Source organism: Falco punctatus (genome assembly GCF_963210335.1).
Source record: "Falco punctatus genome assembly, chromosome: 10".
Taxonomy (NCBI): domain Eukaryota; kingdom Metazoa; phylum Chordata; class Aves; order Falconiformes; family Falconidae; genus Falco; species Falco punctatus.
The window spans coordinates 22,954,204-22,973,421 of record NC_137590.1 but is presented as its reverse complement, the minus strand read 5'-3'; positions in this window follow the sequence as shown (position 1 = coordinate 22,973,421).

Sequence of the window (19,218 nt, the reverse complement as noted above, 5' to 3'; positions counted from 1 at the left end):
CATTCAGCAATACAAAGATATTTATCTTGAGCTTTTGTTCCAGAAGACACTTCAATACTGTTAAATTATTCAGTGGGAATTTTTGGAGCCTCTAAAATAATCGGATAGATAAAGCACCTTGTTAAAAACCTTTATTGGGCAGCCGTTTCCACTGTTGTAGTGTTACCCATGCAACACAGCACCAATGGATTTCTGTATTGAGATATCTGAGATTGGATTATTTTTTTTAAATAAGCAAAAAAATTGTTCTCTGAATGCCTGAGATGTAGAAAAATAGATTAAATGCTAAGCTAATCCATTTGTTGTAATTGTAATGTCATTAGAGGCAGGATTGTGTCCCTGTTATGCTCTTGTCTGTTGGAGGGAAGGATGAAAGGGTCACGAGGAAATGGGAGTCCCTGTGAGCCAAAATTCTTTCTTATAGTTTCTGCATGCGAGCATCAAAGTGTCTGTAGTTTGTGTCATGCTTCAGCTTACTTGCCAAGTCGTTTCATCAGCTTTTGGGGTGGATGCAAGCCTGGCCCATCTTTTATCCCATTCCTTCTTGCTCTTCCTCTAAAAGCTACTGTTCATGAGGTCACAGGCAACAGCTATATTCCCCTTTATGCTCTTGCCAGTTCTGCTAAGTATTTGGAATTTAGATTTTTTTTGTTTGGTTTTGGTTTCCATTAAGGCTTCCAGGTACATGATTTCTCTTAAATTTTCCAAATGCTGGGGAACACACTGCCACGGCATCTTAGAGTGTTTTAGAGACTGGTAACATTGGAGAGCAATAACCTGTTTATAATTATAAAACAGGCAGTGATAAGTTTCACTGCTCTGCTATAATGCTTGTGAAGGTTGCGAAGCATGTTTTAAATGGAAAGACACAGAAGAGCAGAGCCTTCAGAACCACTTTGCACTTTGTCTGGAAACTATAAGGACATGGAAGGGCCGACTTTCTCACCCACGAGAACCATTGACAAAATAAGTCTCTTAAGGAAGCTGCTACGCCCATTGGGATACTTGCTGTTAAGCAAGTTCCCTGTAATGAAACTTCCCATTGTATTTAAATAAGGACTAGTTAAACTGCTGTCTCCAAAAGAAGTTTATAAAAAACCTAGCTAGCTTAAAATGAATATTCCTTGGAGCAGGGCATGTGCTGAGTGAAGGAGGACAACTGGTCTGCTGCGAGGCAGTTCTGACAGCCAGTTTTCTGCAAGGTAGAATACTGTGAGCAGCGGTGGGGGTACTGTCTGATGAACTTTTGGACCTGCTGCCATGACTTGTTCTGATATTCCACAGCTGGAGTAAGAATATTTATTCCGTGTCCTGTGAAGTCCACCTTATCCAAAATCAGGTTAAGGATGATACATTTTGTCATTGATTTCCAGTTCTATTATGTTTATTGAGCAACTTGACCTAGTGAAAGATGCCCTTGCCCTTGCCAGGGTGCTTGGACTAGGTGGTGTTTAAAAGTTCCTTCCAACCCAAATTATTCTGTGATTCTATTAAGATACAACAATCTCTAGATCACAAGGCAATCTAGCCATTAGTACGTTAGTTAGCTGATACCGTGAATAATTTTGAGAAATTCAAATACTTCATAAACATGCATGCAATAATACATATTTTTGGAAGAAACAAGTGTGCTTATTGTTTAACCTTGTTTTATAAGACACTTTTAAAGGCAGGAGATGGTATCTTAAAAGAGCTCTTCTGAAAATGACCCTAGGCAATGCATTTGTAATTGAATGAATCAAAAGGCAAATGAATATTAATAGAAAAAAATACAGTCATTTGTATCTGAAAATCTTCTGCTACAGTTTCCACTACAGCAGGTGAAAAAAAAGTGGTCAGTAACATTTACTGAAGTGGAAAAATTTGATTGCAACATACTTTTTGTATGTGTGCTCACATTAATGGTGCTACATCAGGCTATGCTGCCTCCATGTCTAATGATATTTTAAATCCCTTTCATTAATATTGAATAGTAAAATGTGTTACCCTTTCTAATCCAGTTTGGTGGAACTGAGAGGGCTTATTGTGTACAGCTGAAAGAAACAAGACTGCGAAAGCAATTGATTGATAACTTTTCTGCAGGATTTTCTTTTCTTTTAAGGGAGTGTTTGGGTTTCCTATTAACTGATACGGTAAGGGTTAAATGAAACACTTAGTGAGATCGGTAATCTCTGAATGAAAGTAGCCTCAATGCTGTCCTGTCCTTATGAAAAGGAACTTAAGGAACTGGGAGCTCATCGTTATTCGTTATTGTAGCAGGGACATTGTGGGCTGCTGAAAAGAAAATGAAACAGCTGAGACAAGACGAAACCCTTAATGTAAGGGGGAAATGCCCAATGTGTGTATAAAGGTTCTTTTTTTCTAGAACCTTTGAAAAACAAACACAGTCTATTGGCAAAATATGTGCCAATAACTGGAGCTCAAAGGAGCAAAGAGGTTGCTAAAATACTGATGTAGTTCAGAGTGATACTAGACCCTGTACTGGGGAAAAAACAATTATAACAGGTTATTTTTGAAAATTTCCTTTTCCATATTTGTAGAATGATTAAATAATACATAAAATACATAAAACACAGCATAAACAAAATCCTGTTCCATTTCATATTTATTACAATGCTGAGTAGTTGCAGCTTTGGTATTTACAAGTTTAATCTGGACCTCAAATCATAAATTTGGCTTAAACGTCTATGTGTTTTAAAACAATACATTTTTCTTTTGTCAACTTCCTTTCTATGCTAGAGCCTTAAGGCTTCTGTTCTTTAGATGTATTTTATTTCCCTATGTCCAGAGGGTTGAGATCCTTAAAAAAAAAATACTGTATGAGATTGGATTATTTTTTTTAAATAAGCAAATAAATGATAAATCACCAATTGATTAAAGATTTGGGATTAAAACTAAAAGATTCGGCAATACTGATTTCCAGTGAAATCAGTGGAAATTAAATTAGTCCAGAGTTCGGCACCATTTCTTTAAATGACACTAGGAAAAATCCTTACATGCTAATAAAAATTTAATTCTGCCTTCTGATGTAAAAAATTACCTTCTTTTGATTGTGGTATTCTTAGTATTTTATCTCCCAAATATAGTAGATAATCTCCTGTATTTTACTACGTAAGTAAAATATTTTACTACATTTTTAGGAGTCGGGTTCTTTCATAGAACTGTGAAGTACTGAGCTCTTTTAACTCTACCAAAGAAGCGTTCTGCAACATCTGAACAAAACATTGGTCTTTCTGGCCTAAATCTCTGAATTGTTCCCTGTATCTGCTCAACTGATCTTGCTAGAGCAGAAGGTCACAAGAAAAAAGGTGATTTCTCAGGTTCCAGAGCAAGTTGTATCCCGGTCTGAGCACCAGCACAAATTGATGCAGTCTTGATGCTGTTCTCATGCATCCTTCCTCCTTCCAGCCTGGAATGTGCCATCTGCCAGCTGGGAACTTGCTGTAGGGCAGTACTGCTCCAGTGTCCCTACAGCTCTTGGTGTCCTGTTCCAGGTGAGTGTTAAGTAGGTGCCAGTTAGGCCAGCTGGAGACTTCTCAGTGCCAGGTGAATCCTGAGATGGAAAGATTGAGCTGCTGCTTGGCCTCGTCCTACTGTCAAATGAGCAAAAAATGGGCCAGGATGAAGTCCAGAGCTTGACATGCTATTTAATTAATTTACCCATCTGTCATATACGTATTTGTCAAAGGTGTTGTGAAGCCTTCATGTCTGAAATGCTTTCATGCAGAGGGCCTTTGTGTCTGGAATTACTTCAAGGTCCTCCAGTGAAAAATGCTGTATTGGCAAAACCACTGCAAGTAGGAGTAAGTCATTTGTAGGATTCACTAGGTACATGGCATTTGATTACTTTTAGGTGCCTTTGTTTTTTCATTGAACTTCGATGCCTTTGCAAATGCTGTTCCTTGAAATAAAAAAGAGATTTTCAGTTTTTAAACCAGACAATTGCTATTCATAGAAACAACTTTTCAGGCAATAAATACTATAGAAGCCTGGATTGAAAGGTCACTACTGCGATAGCCAGTAAGGGTCTGGGTTTTTTTAATGGAAAGTAAGCATTATGTGGCTTTGCTGCATAATGTGTTTTGCTGGGAGGTGAAGCTGTGCAGCAGTGAGCTTTCTCTAGAGGCCTGTTCTCTTGGCTTTATGTCGAGGACAGGCTTCAGCATTAAATGGCTTTAAGCTTGTCAAAGAAAGGTTATTAAAAATGTTCCTGCCTTTCAGTCTCCATGCTCAATAGGCACAAAAATGCAATACTATAGGGATTTTTTTTCTATTTAGTCATGTCATTTGGCATTTTGCCTATAGCTAAAAATGAGATACCATCTGTTTGAGGCTCACTAATGATTCTACATTGTGACTTGAGCTGGTTCACTAGTTTATTGTTAGCACTTAAGAAATAAACTTGCCTTCTGCTAATTGTACTTTTGCTACTAGGTTTTGGTAAGATTTTAAATCTCATTGTCTCCTTGAGGTGGGGATCTGAAGTCGCAGTTATAAAACTTCTGTGCTGGGACACTAGGTAATGTGTTTGTGCTGTCTTGGCACAATTCTTTTATCACAGTAATTTCTTATAACATAGTTGGACCACATCTGCCTTAGGGCCTTTTGAATTTCACTCATTTCTGTTTTCTGGGGTGAGACGGCAGGTAGGAAGTTGAAGTGCAACTGCTGAGCACAGTACGGCTGCTTTGCTAAGTGCAGGTGTAGGGTGAAATAAAAGGCAGGGGCATAGTTGTGGGTTCCCTACAATGGCAGCTATTGGCACAGGAGCTGCTACGGGCACTATTGTTCTCTATCAGAGCATGCATATTTTAGTTACAGATGACGGGAGGTTTCCTCAGACTTGTGCATAAAGCCTGCTTAGAGGAGTCATCCAGAATAATGATCATCCCTGTGATGATCTGTACTCATGCGGCACATCTGGAAGCTATTACTCCTCTCACTGCTGTTTTTCTGATGACTTCTGTGACCACTTGTTGACTGACAAAAATGTTGCTCTCATTGTAGAAATCTCTCAGATGTGAATCAATGAGCAGCGGAGCTTTGTTCAGCCCATTGTGGAGCAGCTCCTCAGGACTGGGGGGCATCATAGCATTTCTTGACAGTTTTACAGTCTGCTGATCATTTAGAATAGTGGAAGTGCAGCACAACCTTTATTTTCTGGATATTTCTGGATATTATTTCCTGAACCATTACCCCGCAATCCAGACACATAGTGCATCTTTTCCTTCAGGAGCATGGAAAATGCTACTTTTCCCAGCACTCAAGCTTACTCCAATAGCAGAGCTCTGAATCTAATATTTCAGAAAGAGATATTAGAAAGCATTAAGGGACCCTTATATATGACTGACATCTAGGAGCAGTGCTTTTATGGAAAGCATTGAGCAAGGACTTTTGTTTAGTATCATCAGAGCTGGAACATGTGGCCGTGTGCACAATATGAGTTCAGGTCTTTCCAAGACTGTCTAGGACTTTCAGAAAAGTCACTTATGTGATCAGATCACTGACACCTTGAAAAACAATTTGTTCTCTAGAAATCTCCCTCATAGTGAGAAATGAGATGCTTCTCTTATTATGAAACCTGATTTTGTGAGGTTCTTGCCCCAGCTGCTTCAGATTGAATGAAGTTAAAACTTTACTAGTCAGCTTTTCAGCACGAAGGCATTTTTAAAGCCCCAAATGCTTTTAATATCTTAAGTTATGTTCTAGTTACTGAGCAGTGCAGGAAGGTAATGTAAATACTGTCCTGTTTAATTTTTTTGCCAAAATCTGCTTGCTTAAGCAGCACCCCTCTCAGAAGAGAGTCTTAAAAACCTTGAAACTGCTAAGATATTTCAGGATGAACACTGACTGTAGTACTCATATATGTTATTTCCAGAATATTTTATTGTCTTTAGGCTGTAATATTGACGGTAATCACTTCATGAAGTTGTGTTAGAATATGAATAGACCACTTTGGTGCAAAATAAGGACAGTTTAAGGTTCTTTGGGTTAAAAGTTTTTAAGTTACATGTTTCAGATCTTTTAGCTACACTGTTTTTTAATTTAGTTTGTAGTACTGAAGTATATGTGTACTTATTGGTTGGTATAATGATGTAATTTACAAGGATAAATACTGTTTCTAGGAAGAATCTTCCCAACTGTCTGAAAACTTTTACATGTAAAACTGTTTAGAATGCTATGAAAACATGGTCTGCCTTTAGTTCTGACAATTTTCAAGTAGCTACACAACACAAAACTGAGATGGGTTTATCCCTTAAAGGCTTTGATTAACACACATTACATGGTCTTCCAGGTTAAAAATGTAGACTTTAATACAACTTACCCTTCTTACAGTTAGTTATTAGTTGTATTTTAGCCCATGATTAAGGCCTTGCTTTTTTAGGTATTTAATTTTTAGAGTAACAGTAATATAGTTCTGTGTCAGTTTCAAAGAGGACTTTTGCTGACATATTGAACTCTCTTCATTTTTTGTTTTTTTCTGAACAAGTCCAAGCCACACCTACCATAGAAGTCATCGTGTGCGAATAAGTTACTATGTCATATTTCTAATGGATATTGCTTTTTTTTTACTTTGCTAAGGATATTAACTTTATTCATAGCTCAGGGCAGAAATGCTTTTACTTAGCCAAATGCAACAACAGAAACCATGATTTCAACTGTCAAAATCAACTCATCTTATTAGACTTACCTTCTGCACTCATCTTCTGTGATTATTGTAGGAAACTAACTTAGTGTCATAACTATTCACTAACACAGGAAACCTTAAGGGAATATTGTAGGATGAGGGATTTGGATTTTGATTATGAAATTGCAGGGAACTTGTTTTAGGAACGTGATTATCATCACATCATTGAAAATAAATGTCACTTCTGTGATTGACTGACTTGGATTTCAGCACATAGGTTTTTGATGAATTTATGAAACAAATCTCAACAGGAATCCTTAATGATGGATTCATTGTCTAAAAGACATTTTAAAAGATTCAGCTAATAGTTTCCTATAGACATATTTGTTAAAATGGAGCATTTAATGAATAATTCACCAAGGGAAAGAAAAAAAATAGCAAACGAGCTGTTCTTTAGCTGGTGAAAATGTCTAATAACTTTTGAATAAAGTAGTTGAAAATATTTTCAAAGATAATGGTAGACATACGGTATTGTTGAACAGGATTCAAAAGGGAGAGACAAAGATCTGTAAAATAGCACTGTGGAAAACCAAAGTAGAGGAGTTTAACAAACTATAAACATAGTAATAAACAAATCACATCTATCACATGAAATGCCAATGATAAGGACAACATAACTTAATTCATGGAATTTATAATAAGCATAAATCAGAGAAAGCAAAGATAAAAATATCAGCAGGGAAGCTGAGAAATTGAGATGGGGGAAAGAATGAGGGGGAAGAGGAGAGCAGACTAAAAGGGCAGAAAAGATAAATGTGTTCAGAGTATTCCCCATAGATTTTATATCTGCAAGTCTTAGATATCGGTCAGAACAAAATGTTCTGATGAAGGGTTTGTACGCTTACAGGACACAGTTTACATAAATTGCTACCCTTGCTGTTGACCCACTGGAGCCTTCTTTGCAGCTCCATAAGCTGAAGCTGAGCAGGGCTGCCTGGTGGATGTATTAGAGTCAGCAGAGGAGGAAATCACCAGCCCATGTGGGTGAAGGTGCCAGAACCTATCGTTAAGCTAGGAAAGCAACAAAATGCGAGTCTGTCATAGCTGTCTCAGCTGAAGGTGTGAAATCCCAGCATGGCTATGGAGAAGGTTTTGCAGGGTCTAATGGGACTTTTGTTATGAATAGCTTTCACTGTGGTTCTCAAAGCCTTTCATAAATATGAGAGGGTCCCCAGTGTAAAAGTCCAGATCTCAATCCAGATTTCCTAATAAAATAAGGCTGTCTTGATCCAAAGTTCTGGACTGGCCAATTATAAATGGTCTTGAATCATGAAGTTTGAACCTCGATGAAGTTGTTTGAAACCTGAGGAGTGAGTAATCCTGTGGAATGGTCCAAAATACTTGATCTAGGTAAAACATTGTGTCATTTGGCAAAGCATGAGAGAAAGTTCTTCAGCCTTCCTTTCTCACTCTAGTCCCAGACCATGCTCTCTTATTTTGAAAAGATTGGGAATATTTTGTCTAATTGATACCAGCCTGAACAATGTGCACTGCTTTTTGTATCAAGTTGGTGATTGCACTCTTTTAACCAGTAAGTCTATGCTTAGCAATATTATTCAAGCAGTAATTGTATGCTTAGCATTGAGCTCTGGTTACTCCAACCTTTTGAGGGCTTTCTTTTTTTGGTTTTGTGCTTTAATAGTCCTTCTAGGTTTTGTTCTACTTCTTATTGTCTCTTTTTGCCTAGATATTTATAGATTCTATATCTTTTACCATGCTGTAGGGGGATGCAAATGCATCCCTAAGTGTCTTTGTAATTAAGTGAATTAGACTGGATCCTAACTTAAATTTCTGTATTCTTAATCTAATGTATCTCTCTTTAGTTAAAATTATTCTGTATCTGCTGAGAAATACTTTATATTCCGTCTGGTATTTTCTTTGTTCTGGGAGATGGCAAGATAAACACAAGCAGGAAACATCAAAAAAGCTCAGTGTATCCAGTCCTTTGCTTGCCTGGTGCTGCCAGCAGGAAATGGCAGCTCCCTCCCGTTGCTCTGTGGGCCAGCTTCCCCAGGCTGATGGACTCCTTATCCTGAAGCTCTCTTCTCCAGAGTTAGCAGCCACTCCTGGGTTATTTGTTTAGGACAATTAGATTACACTGTACGGAGTCTGTAGTTTTTGATTGCAAGCACCTGCAAAAGCAAATAGGCAAAGTTATCACTTTGTGACTTAGAACCCCCAAAGCAAAACATCTTGGGATTGAAAAAACGACCAGTTAAAGACAGTATTGCAGCATTATGAAGTGGAAATCAATGCAATCTGAACATTTTCCAGGAGTGAAAGCAGCAATGGTTATTAAACCCAAAATCATGCTTGGCTTGTTACCTTAACTGAATACTGTTCACACCTCCACTGAACCCATGTCTAAAAAGGGGAGAAAAACCTTCCCCAACATCATCGTGTAATAGACATGTTCCAACTCATGTGATAAAATTGCTAGTAATACAGTAAGTACTCATAGCATATGCATTCATGGTATCTTTAAAAGTTTGAGTTCTTGTAGCAAAAAAAGAATAATTTTTTTTTTCTTTATTCTCCTTCAGTGTTCCAAGACAAGTGTAACAATCTGGCACCTTTCCTTTAGGGATGTGATTGCTCATTAAAAGTTTGCATCTGTTTTTCCTGAATTGTATTTTCACATCAGGTAGTGGATTTAATCCGTATGTATCTATTTAATGGACTGAATCTGTCCCTAAGGCCTGACCCTTACACTCAAAGTATATTTTAATGAAGATGCTCCTGTGCTTTAGTAAAGGAAAAAAGACTTTGTTCATTAGTGTAGTAAATACACTGACTTTTGGCATCTACTTCCTTTTCAAACTCACTTAAGACAGTAAAAATTGCAATCAATGGTCTTCAGATTTTTCCTCCCATAACTCAAAGCCTTACAGGAGCCAAGCAAAAAGAATGATTTTTTTTTTTTTAAATTTTTTTTTTTTAAGTCTTTACTTGAGTCTACTGTCATGTCTGGATGGTGAGACATTTTCCATATGGGAGAAACTCAAGGCAACCATTGAGATTTTAGGGTAGGGCACACATCCAAAGGCTGTCCAGACAGTTCACAATTTCTCTTCAGCACTGCTCAATCATCAAGGAATGAAAAATTTCCCTTGCATAGCAGAAGTACTAGCCCACTCTGGCATCTCTTGCAGATTAACATCCTGTGGGCATTCACAAGCTTGAAATGATGTTAAAAACCAGTTATGGCAACAGACCTTGGGCTGACTGCTTTAAGTCCTTTCTTTTACTTAATCTCAAAACAGGGCCAAATATGCTTAAATATAGTTTGAAACTACTATCACCATGAACACAAATACTCTGTTGAATAAGGCAAATAAAATTCTTCATGTCCTTAGGTACAACTGCAAAGCCTCTTTGTTCTCTGCTGTTTCAAACTTTCCTGGTACCTTCTGTGAACCAATTACTTTTCAACACCCTAGACTGAGGATGTGTGTACCTTGTGAGCAGGACATACTCCTGTGTCCTTTTGGCTGGCAGATTATTGGCACCCAAGTGTCTCAAAGCCTGCAATGCAGCTTGGGAAAGCTGTTCTCTAAAAGCAACAGATTTCAGACATAATAGATATATTCACTCTCTGTGCATAGAGCACTTAGTGCTTGTCTCATACCACCACTAGTACGGCACTAGCACTTGACTTCCTCCCACAAGTCTGGATAGCTACCAACCTGTAGGCAACATCCAGATGGCATGAAAATATCTTTTTGGAATTGGTATGTGAAACAAGTTCCACAAACAGCTCATTCTGCTCCCCAGTTAAAAACTACATGGAAGATGGGGAACAACATATTAGTGTAGGACGAAGTGAGAATCCTAAATGAAGGCTGCTTCTATTTCCTTTTTTTTATACAGCAAAAAGCACTATAGGTTTCATGGTCAGGAATTATATGAATATCAAATCATTTTTAGAAGGTTTTAAGATACTGTCTACAGATATTTTTAAAATATTCAAGAGTCCTTTTAAATGAACTGTCTCAAAACTTTCTATGTATTCATACATCCTGAGTAGTTGGGACAGGCAAGCAATTGCAAACAACTGCAGTTTAGTAGAATAACACAAGAGTGTGAGCTTTCTGCTCAGTGAGAAATGACAAACAACATAACTTGACTGATAAAGATTTTTTCCGTTTTCAAATTTTTGTCTTGGCAAGTCAGGTGATGATACTGTGAAGGAACATCATGATAATCATATCACTTTGTGTCTTTGTTTGTCTGAGCAAAGAAATGAAATTACTCATATTTCTATACTACAAAGTAGACAACCTTTAGAAGCAACGGTCTAGAAGTAGCAATGCTTATATTTATTCCTGGAAAAGTAATTACTATCACATTATGGCTTTTGTGTATGCAACTGATTATTTTTTTTTTCCTGCTGTCCTTCAGGCAGAGAATCTTTGTTTAGTTCTTGTCCTGTGTTCTGGCTTATTTATTTTTAATCTTTAGCTATATAACTTTCTATCATTTCTCAGAATTCTCACAGACTTCATGAAGATTAATCTTCTTGATTTAAAGCCTCAGTTCTAGAACATGTAAAGACATCTGGACTCCTGTTTTTTTCTTATTTTAAGTAAGCTTCAGGGAGAAATCTGTATGCTTTGAAATAAACCATACCTAGAAGTTCAGAGGCTAGAAAACAAGTGAAAAGAACGTTAAGCCTATGTATTCGAGAAAAACTGGCAAGTTGTGTAACGGCTCTTGAATGCTTAGGGTGGGCAATACAGGTTACTTCTCCTAATGCACCTACTCTTCTGGGGAAATAGATTAATAGACATTTATATAATATCCTCAATCACCAGCATCTAACTTGTGCCATATAGCAGTTTCTAAACAAGAGTTCATCTCAGAACCATTTAGAAAAATCACCTGGAGTCATTATGGTAAATATAGTTTCCACAAAAGTAAGCACCTTCCATTATGTTTTCAAGGTAAGATATGTGCTTTCACTAAGAAGGATTCTTTATTGGATAAGTGCTGGACAGGAGCTCGAGACTTGAGATCTAGTTCAAATTTGCCATTACACAGTGAAATTAATTTGGGCAAGGCACTTAATCTTCCTGCATCTTAGTTTCTGTGTGTATGAACTAGCAGTCTAGTTCTGTCTGTGTGAGGCACTGCAGGTAAGAAATTTTGTTTGGTTTTCGTCATAGGGGCACAATATTCTCTTTCCCTCTCCTCAGCATATTTGAAAATTCTTCCTAATAAATCCATATTTAGCCATTAAAGATAAATAAGTGCCTTTTTTATTAGAAACCATTTTATTCTGTTAACAACGAGAGTATTGTTCATACAGTATTTTAGCCCAATTTTGGTACTGTTTTTAAAGTTTCAGAATATCATACCAGCATACGTTTTTGTTGTTTTTTGAACAGGTATAAAATGAGTGTACCTTAAGTACGCACTAGAGTACCTTAATTCCCTTTTTTTTGCTTCTGTTGTCTTCCAAGTTTTTGGCCTTCTTCAGTTTCTGAATGTTTGGGCATTGTTCAGTATGCACTCATGGTTTCTTTTCCTTTTCTATGTTACAGTCCTTTATCTGGTATAATATTTTTACTTCCACGTGCACATGTATTGGTAAACGCAGGTGTACATACAGTTGTGCACGTGTGCCTGTATATACCTGTTATATCAAATATGTAGTAGCAGTCATGGGTCATAAAACCCTGGAAGTGAAAGACCACAAACTCTAAGTGGGAGGAGAGAGATCTGGAGTCCAGATCAGTGTGATTTGCATGTAAGTGGTGCCTGGCTTGTGTTGGGATTAAGCTTCAAATCTGAAGCCTGTCAGCTCTAGAGAAAAGCAGTTATCAAGGGTTCTTTGTCTCTTCTTGACACTTAGGAACACTCCACTTCTCCCCCATGTGAGAACATCAGTTGCATGCAGTACAGGAAACTTTAGTTATCGGTACACCCAGAATAAAAAAAAAACAAACAAACATTGAAATTCTGTTTTTTCCAGGATTTAAAAAAGCAAATAATAGCAAATCTATTGTACATCCCGATGTTCTGCCACTAGAGTGCACCAGAACGTTTGGTTGCAATGGACTGACAGCAGTAACTTTCCTCACTTTAAAATAGTGTTATTTTATGTTGTACAAATCTCTCTGAAAATGTCTGCATGATTTTAACCCCGTTTTAATATAAATGTCTAATGAGAAAATATCTGTTTCTAGGTGTATTGTATCTGAAGCTATAACTTAAACTTTAGGCTTTCAATAGTTAAAAAACAGTTCTTCCAGTTTCTTCCATAAAAGCTAAATTAACTTGCAAATTCTGCCAACAAATATTTTGAGCTCTTGAATTTGAAACACTGGATTTTATTGAGCAAGTTGAAGTGAAAAACACAAAGTATTATTAGAGACACCATTCTGACAGGTTTTCCTAGTCAGAATTCCAATTAATGTGACTATAATAACATTCAAGTTGAGTCATAAAAATGGGATCATAATTATTACTGCCAAATATGAGAAACACTCATTAAAAAGACTTGAAGGTCGAGGTGGATTTCAGGTAGGGACTTTTTTGCTTGCATGCTTCTTTGTTTCTTTGGCAGTGGTAATATTGCAAGCTTAATTTGAATGGAAGTGCTGATTTAGCTGTGCTTGAAAACAAGAGAACACATAACAGAATTAAATTTTGTTCCCATTTACAGCAATAGCAAAACCTATGTTGATTTTAGGGAAGCCAGGATTTTATTCTCATTTTTGGGGAGAAGAAATACCTTTAGCACAAAGGTAATGCTGTGGGGAGGGAGCTTATGCTTTGAAAGGAGCTCTATGTTTTCTTTACTCTTCAGGAAGGTTCTCCAGATCCTCATCATACAGGTATCTGGTATTCTCTTCCCTTGTTTGCAAGGCTGACCTTGGTGGCCACAGTATCGCCAACTCTGTCCTGTTACCTCATGATGTATGAGAACTAGAGCAAGCCGTGCCCCTGAGGGGTAAGTGAAAGTCCTCTTCAGTAAGTAACCTTAGGCAAAGGCTCTCAGAGAATGCCTTTGTGTAGTAGAGGATGTGCAAGACAGCAGACTGAATATCCAATTAAAATGGGTGGCAACAACATCAAATGTGGTTGTGCTCTGAGCCCTGACTTGTGAAACTTTAGGGATACTGATTCCCTGAAGAAAAATCCATATGAAATGTTCTGGACTTTTAGAGTAATGAAAGAGAGATTTATGGGTGCTTTTATAATAACCAATAGTCTGTATTTCTAATTTGGAACATTAGGTTTTGATTAGTGTTGAAATAAAGACCCAAGCTATTAGTCTATCAAGAATACTGGTTTCTGGAATTTCAGTTTACTCTGGTATTTTTACCTGTAAATTCACAAATAAAGAAGCAATAATATTGCAATGCATTAATATCACAGCAGCAAGCAATACATCATTAGATTCCAAGTGTCTTTTAAAGTATTTTGTAGTATTTTGATCTACCTATCTTTCTTTCTAATGGAAAATGTAACAGTAGGAACACTGTTTATTCTTTTTCAGGACTCATTAAACACTGACTGTTCTTGAGCTAAACACAGTCATTTTAGTGTTATAGGACTTAATTAATCCATGAAAGGCATACTGAGACTGTAGTAAAATCTACGTACCTAATTGCCTAACGGTCCAATATAATTAGCATTGATTGAACAAGTAACCAATAGATGATCCTGTTGGATTTTAGACCTACCTACCCTTGCTATAAAAAAAAAAAAAAATTGTCTTAAGACCCATAAAAAGGAACAAAACCCACAAAAATAATCACCAGTTTGTTACGTGGATCGTGAGGATCTGCAAGACCTGATATTAATTTCAATAGGTTTGGTTTAACACCAAGTCCTCAGTCCGGAAAATAAAGAACACAAAATACTAAAATGCTTGAGCATATTAAATGTACTCAAATAAATCTACTTCAGCAAATCCCTTAAATAAAATTTTCATGTAAGCATCTCCTTTGGTCTCATTCAGTAGCAGGAGACTTGTGTGCTGAAATTTAAGCACTTGATTAAACGCTACGGTGAATAGACATGATTTGATAAATGTGGGCCAATTGCCTCATCCAGAGTCCAGAAAAGGTTCAAATTCTTACATGCCGGTTACTTATTAGGAGGAAAAAAAATGATTTTTTTTTTCTGGTGATACCACAGCAGCAAAATGAAGTCACCCAAAGTTTTCCAAGGTGACTAAATGATTTTTTTTTTATAGAATGCCATTGTAAGTATACTGTTACAAGTAAAAGAGGAATTCCTATGTGATCAGAAGGGGTTTTTTTTGTTTGGGGTGGTTTGTTTTTTTTTTTTTTTTCCAAAATCTCAGTTTCTTCAGAGTATTCTCTAGATAGACTTTTTGGTTCTTTTTTTACACCATTGATTTACTGAATGTGTTTACATTGGAATAGAGAAGATTTAAAGGATCATTTTCATTTATGTTTTAAAACACATTATCCAACTGTTTCTCCCCAAATCATGTTTCTCTCTTGACTGTGCTTAACTCAGTTTGCATCTGTGGCAATAAATATCAAATGAAAGGAAAAAAAAAATGTGAAGCAAACTCCATTGTAGTAATTTGATTACTCTGGAAATAAAGCGGTGGATTACTAAAATCTAATTTGGAAGTGATGAAGTGCATGTGATTGCCAAGTAATTATTTCTGCACAGTGCTTGTCCATGGGGAGAGCAGACTTATTGGACACTACACGATGTTAATGATGCCATAGTTTGACATTTGCACGAACATGCAGAAACACTGGTCTTTCGAGTATATTTTATGACAACAATTTCTATCCATCCAAAAGTCTGTATTAATATGTGCACCAAAATCAGTCTGGTTTAGCAGCTTTTGTTGCTGTTTTATTTTTGCAGAGTAAAACCAAAACATGACCTTATGATCAGAATTCAACTTTATATGTTAAATCATTTGCAGAAGATGAGGTATGGGGGGAGTTGTAGAAAGAAAAATGACACAGGAGTGAAGCATGGAACATTTTCAATTAAATATAATTTTGCTTGTAATACTGTCTGAAAATTTTGCTAGGCAATGGCAGTTGCAAGAATTGCTGCCATGGGTCCATGACTATTAAATGTTATTATATTGTAATACTGAGAAGTTTTTAATTCCATTTCAGATTTATATTTCAGATGCAATTTTTACTAATATAAAAGAATGAATTCTCCTTCAGCAAGTATCACAAAATCTCATTGCTAATTACCAAAAGAAAGGCCAAAGTAAAGGGAGCGGATTAAAGCACAGATGCACTAACCCTATACGTAGGGTCTTGGTTCCTTAACTTTTTTTTTTTAAAATAAAAAATAAGGTCTGATACTGTTACATGCTTTATCTCTTTTATGCCCAGTTTGTTTGCAAGCTTTTTTTCTAAATAACAGAAAATCTGCTGAGTGTTCAAAGAGCTTCCAACAAGCTACTGCCACTGGCTGAAAAGAAGTTCATTGTTAGGGTGACATAGAATCCCTTTTTAAGGTGAGAGACCAAGCCTGCTCTATTCTGAGAGCATTGCATTATTGATGCTGCTTGAGAAGGAATTAATCTTTATGACATTTGTTTGTGATGGGGTTCTTACTTGGAGGCAATGCTGCTGTAACTGTCCCCAGTACCACAGCTGCAACAATACCATAACATGAACAACAGTGAGGAACCATCCTACCAGGATTTGCTCGCGTTCTGCTAACTGGTATCACAGAATTGCAGGAAGGCTGAGGTGGAAAGGGACCTCTGGAGGCTATGTAGTCTATGAAGGCTCATGCAGGGTCACCTAGATGAAGCTGCCCGGAGCTGTGTCCAGGTGGCATTTGAATCTCCGGGGAGGGAGACCTCCCTGACCTCTCCAGCCAGCCTGTTCCAGTGCTCGGTCTTACAGCCCTTAGTGGCAGACACAATGGTGCTCATTTCAAGTGTTCATAGGGACCTATTGCCAACTTACTCAATACTTACATTCAGTAAATACAAAATCATCTCTAGAAATTGTAAAAACAAACAAAACTGCTAACAACAACAACAAAATTGATGTCGGAGTCTGCATTTTCTCGTGCTACTTTATCAATTTTAGGTCAAAAATAGCACCAGGTTAAAGCAAGCTCTACTACTGCAAACAGTAGCCACTACCGTAATTTGGAAGGTTTCTAACAGGAAAAAGAAATTTTAAAGAGAGATATTCTTCTAGTAGTTCTCTGTTATAAGTTTATATAAGCTAAGGAGTGCACTCCTCTTACTTTAGAAGGTTTAGAAATTATGCTGGTGTGGTGGTTATGAACTCCTTTGGAACAGGCTTTGTATGCTCCAAGTGGCTTTGAGGCTTACACTTGTTTAACACTTACCTTGCTGATGAGATAAGCTTTGTGGAACTGCTTCATGCCTGTACCTGTTTCTTCATCGGTGATCTAAAATACTCAGAAGATACTCTATAAAACCAATAATAGGTTGTCTGGAGCAAAGCTCTGATCCATTAATAGAGAACTCCCTAACTTTATTCCCAATAGATGATAACCCACTGACTAAAACTACCTTTCTGTGTTCTGACTTGCACCAAGTTCGTTGTTTTATCAGTGAGCAAAATTAGTCTGTAAGGGGTAAAAAGCTGGTCTAGGGCTGTGGCATGAAACCAATCTGTATTTTTAAATGTTTTCCAAATTAGTGACTTTTGCCTAGCTGTTTTTACCCTATTTTTCACTTTAAGTGGTAGATTTAAAGACCCTGGTTCTCATTTGTAGTCTAATCTCATGGAGATGTTTCATCAGCAAATTCATTTCCCAGGGTTTTGCTTCAGTCACCTCCTTCCTTTTGTATGATGGTAGATGGTGATGCCCAAAACATTCTCTGGCATGGCTGGCAAAAATATGATCAAAAAAACCCACAAAAGATAAAGTAGATATTACAGATAATAGCAGTAGGAATGTGTATTGCATGCATATAATCCATTAAAGTTTTCTCTGACCAAGTCCAGTATATATCAGATTGAGACTAATAAAAAAATCAGGTTGTTTTGGGATGTTCTGTGTCTGTTTTAAACAGCTCATCCTGCTTTGCTGAAGTCATTGAGAGGTGTTACGACAGAATAAGGGTTTAAAATTTAGGTTTCCTAAGCAATCTTTAAAGTTGCATCTGTTGAGATTTACATGCATTGTTTTATGCACATATTTGTAGAACTGAATTTCAACTACAATCTGCATTTAGAAAAGCAGGTTTTGAGTAGACTATTGAATCACTTTATGTTACATTTAGGTCATACAGTAAGGTTTAAGAAGTATGATACCATGGTACGTAACCCAGTTATGAGATAACCTGCTGTACTGAAGTGACAAAGGAGCAGACTTCATAAGTACCAGTCATAGCTCTTACTGTGTATCATGCTGCTCTCTCTGTTACGGGATTAAAGAGTAATCACACTGAACAGAATGACCAGCAAGGGTAAGAGTTTTTTATAAAAAGAATGGTGTATTGAAACAAGTGAAAACAGCTGAATTACTTTTGGATTCTGAAGGAATTCTGAAAAAAATCACTGTCTCTATTGACTGTCTTGACCAAATCAGAGACAGTATCTATATTCCATCATTTTCATATATTAAGACGTTCATATGGAAATGTTGTGGTAGGTGCATCGTTTTCTTTCATTTTGTCTTCCCATGCTTTGCCTTTCTGCTGAGCTCCCTGCGTGTTGCGCTTCCAGTCTGTGGGTGGAAGCAAAGTGCTCCAGGCACTTCCTGGCCCCAAGAAAAATCTGAGGTAATACTCCTGCTACAAAAATTTTGGGAAGCTGTGTGCAGCCATCTCAGGAACAGTGCCTTCCATGACCCTTTATATTACCAGTGAGGAAATGAGTACTTCTGAGTTGATACGGTTCCAAAATGAGTGTGTATACTCCTATGCAGGAATAAGAGAGAGTCAGTTCTCCAAAATTAGGTGATATGAATGCTATCTAAATGACATGTCTTATCTCATTTTTCCTGTGGCTAGAAAAATAACCCAAACAACCTTGTAATTAAAACATTTGGATTTCATTTTATAAGTGGCTAGGATCAGATCCTTGTCATGCATTTTTACTGTCACTGAGAAAATAAGTTGGAAAGATACTGTGCTCTCCTGCTTGCAGAACTACTTTGAGGATTAGGTCAGTAGATAAGGAATGTGCAAGCAGCAGAGACTTGTAACATGAATATACCTAAGATTTGTTATCTAGTTGCTAGCACAGTGAGCAAATGAATGTTAGCTTTGAAAATTAGTATTTCAGAAGTTCTCCAAGAAGGCATTCCTATGAAGTAGATGTTTTGCTTTCCACTTAAGAGAGACATTGAGGAGGTTAAGAATATATTTATTTACTGTTGTCTCGTTTATTTATAAATGAAATATCTAACAAAGTAGCCTGTAAAGCCATTGTCCATAATGTAGTACAGGACTGTACACTAACTGTCCCTTCCACCTGCAGAAAGTAGTAGTAGGAACTATATTTTAACTTAAAAGACTTTTTAAAGTAGGTGGTTGTGTATTTCATTCTACCTCTCTGTAATTTATTCATTAT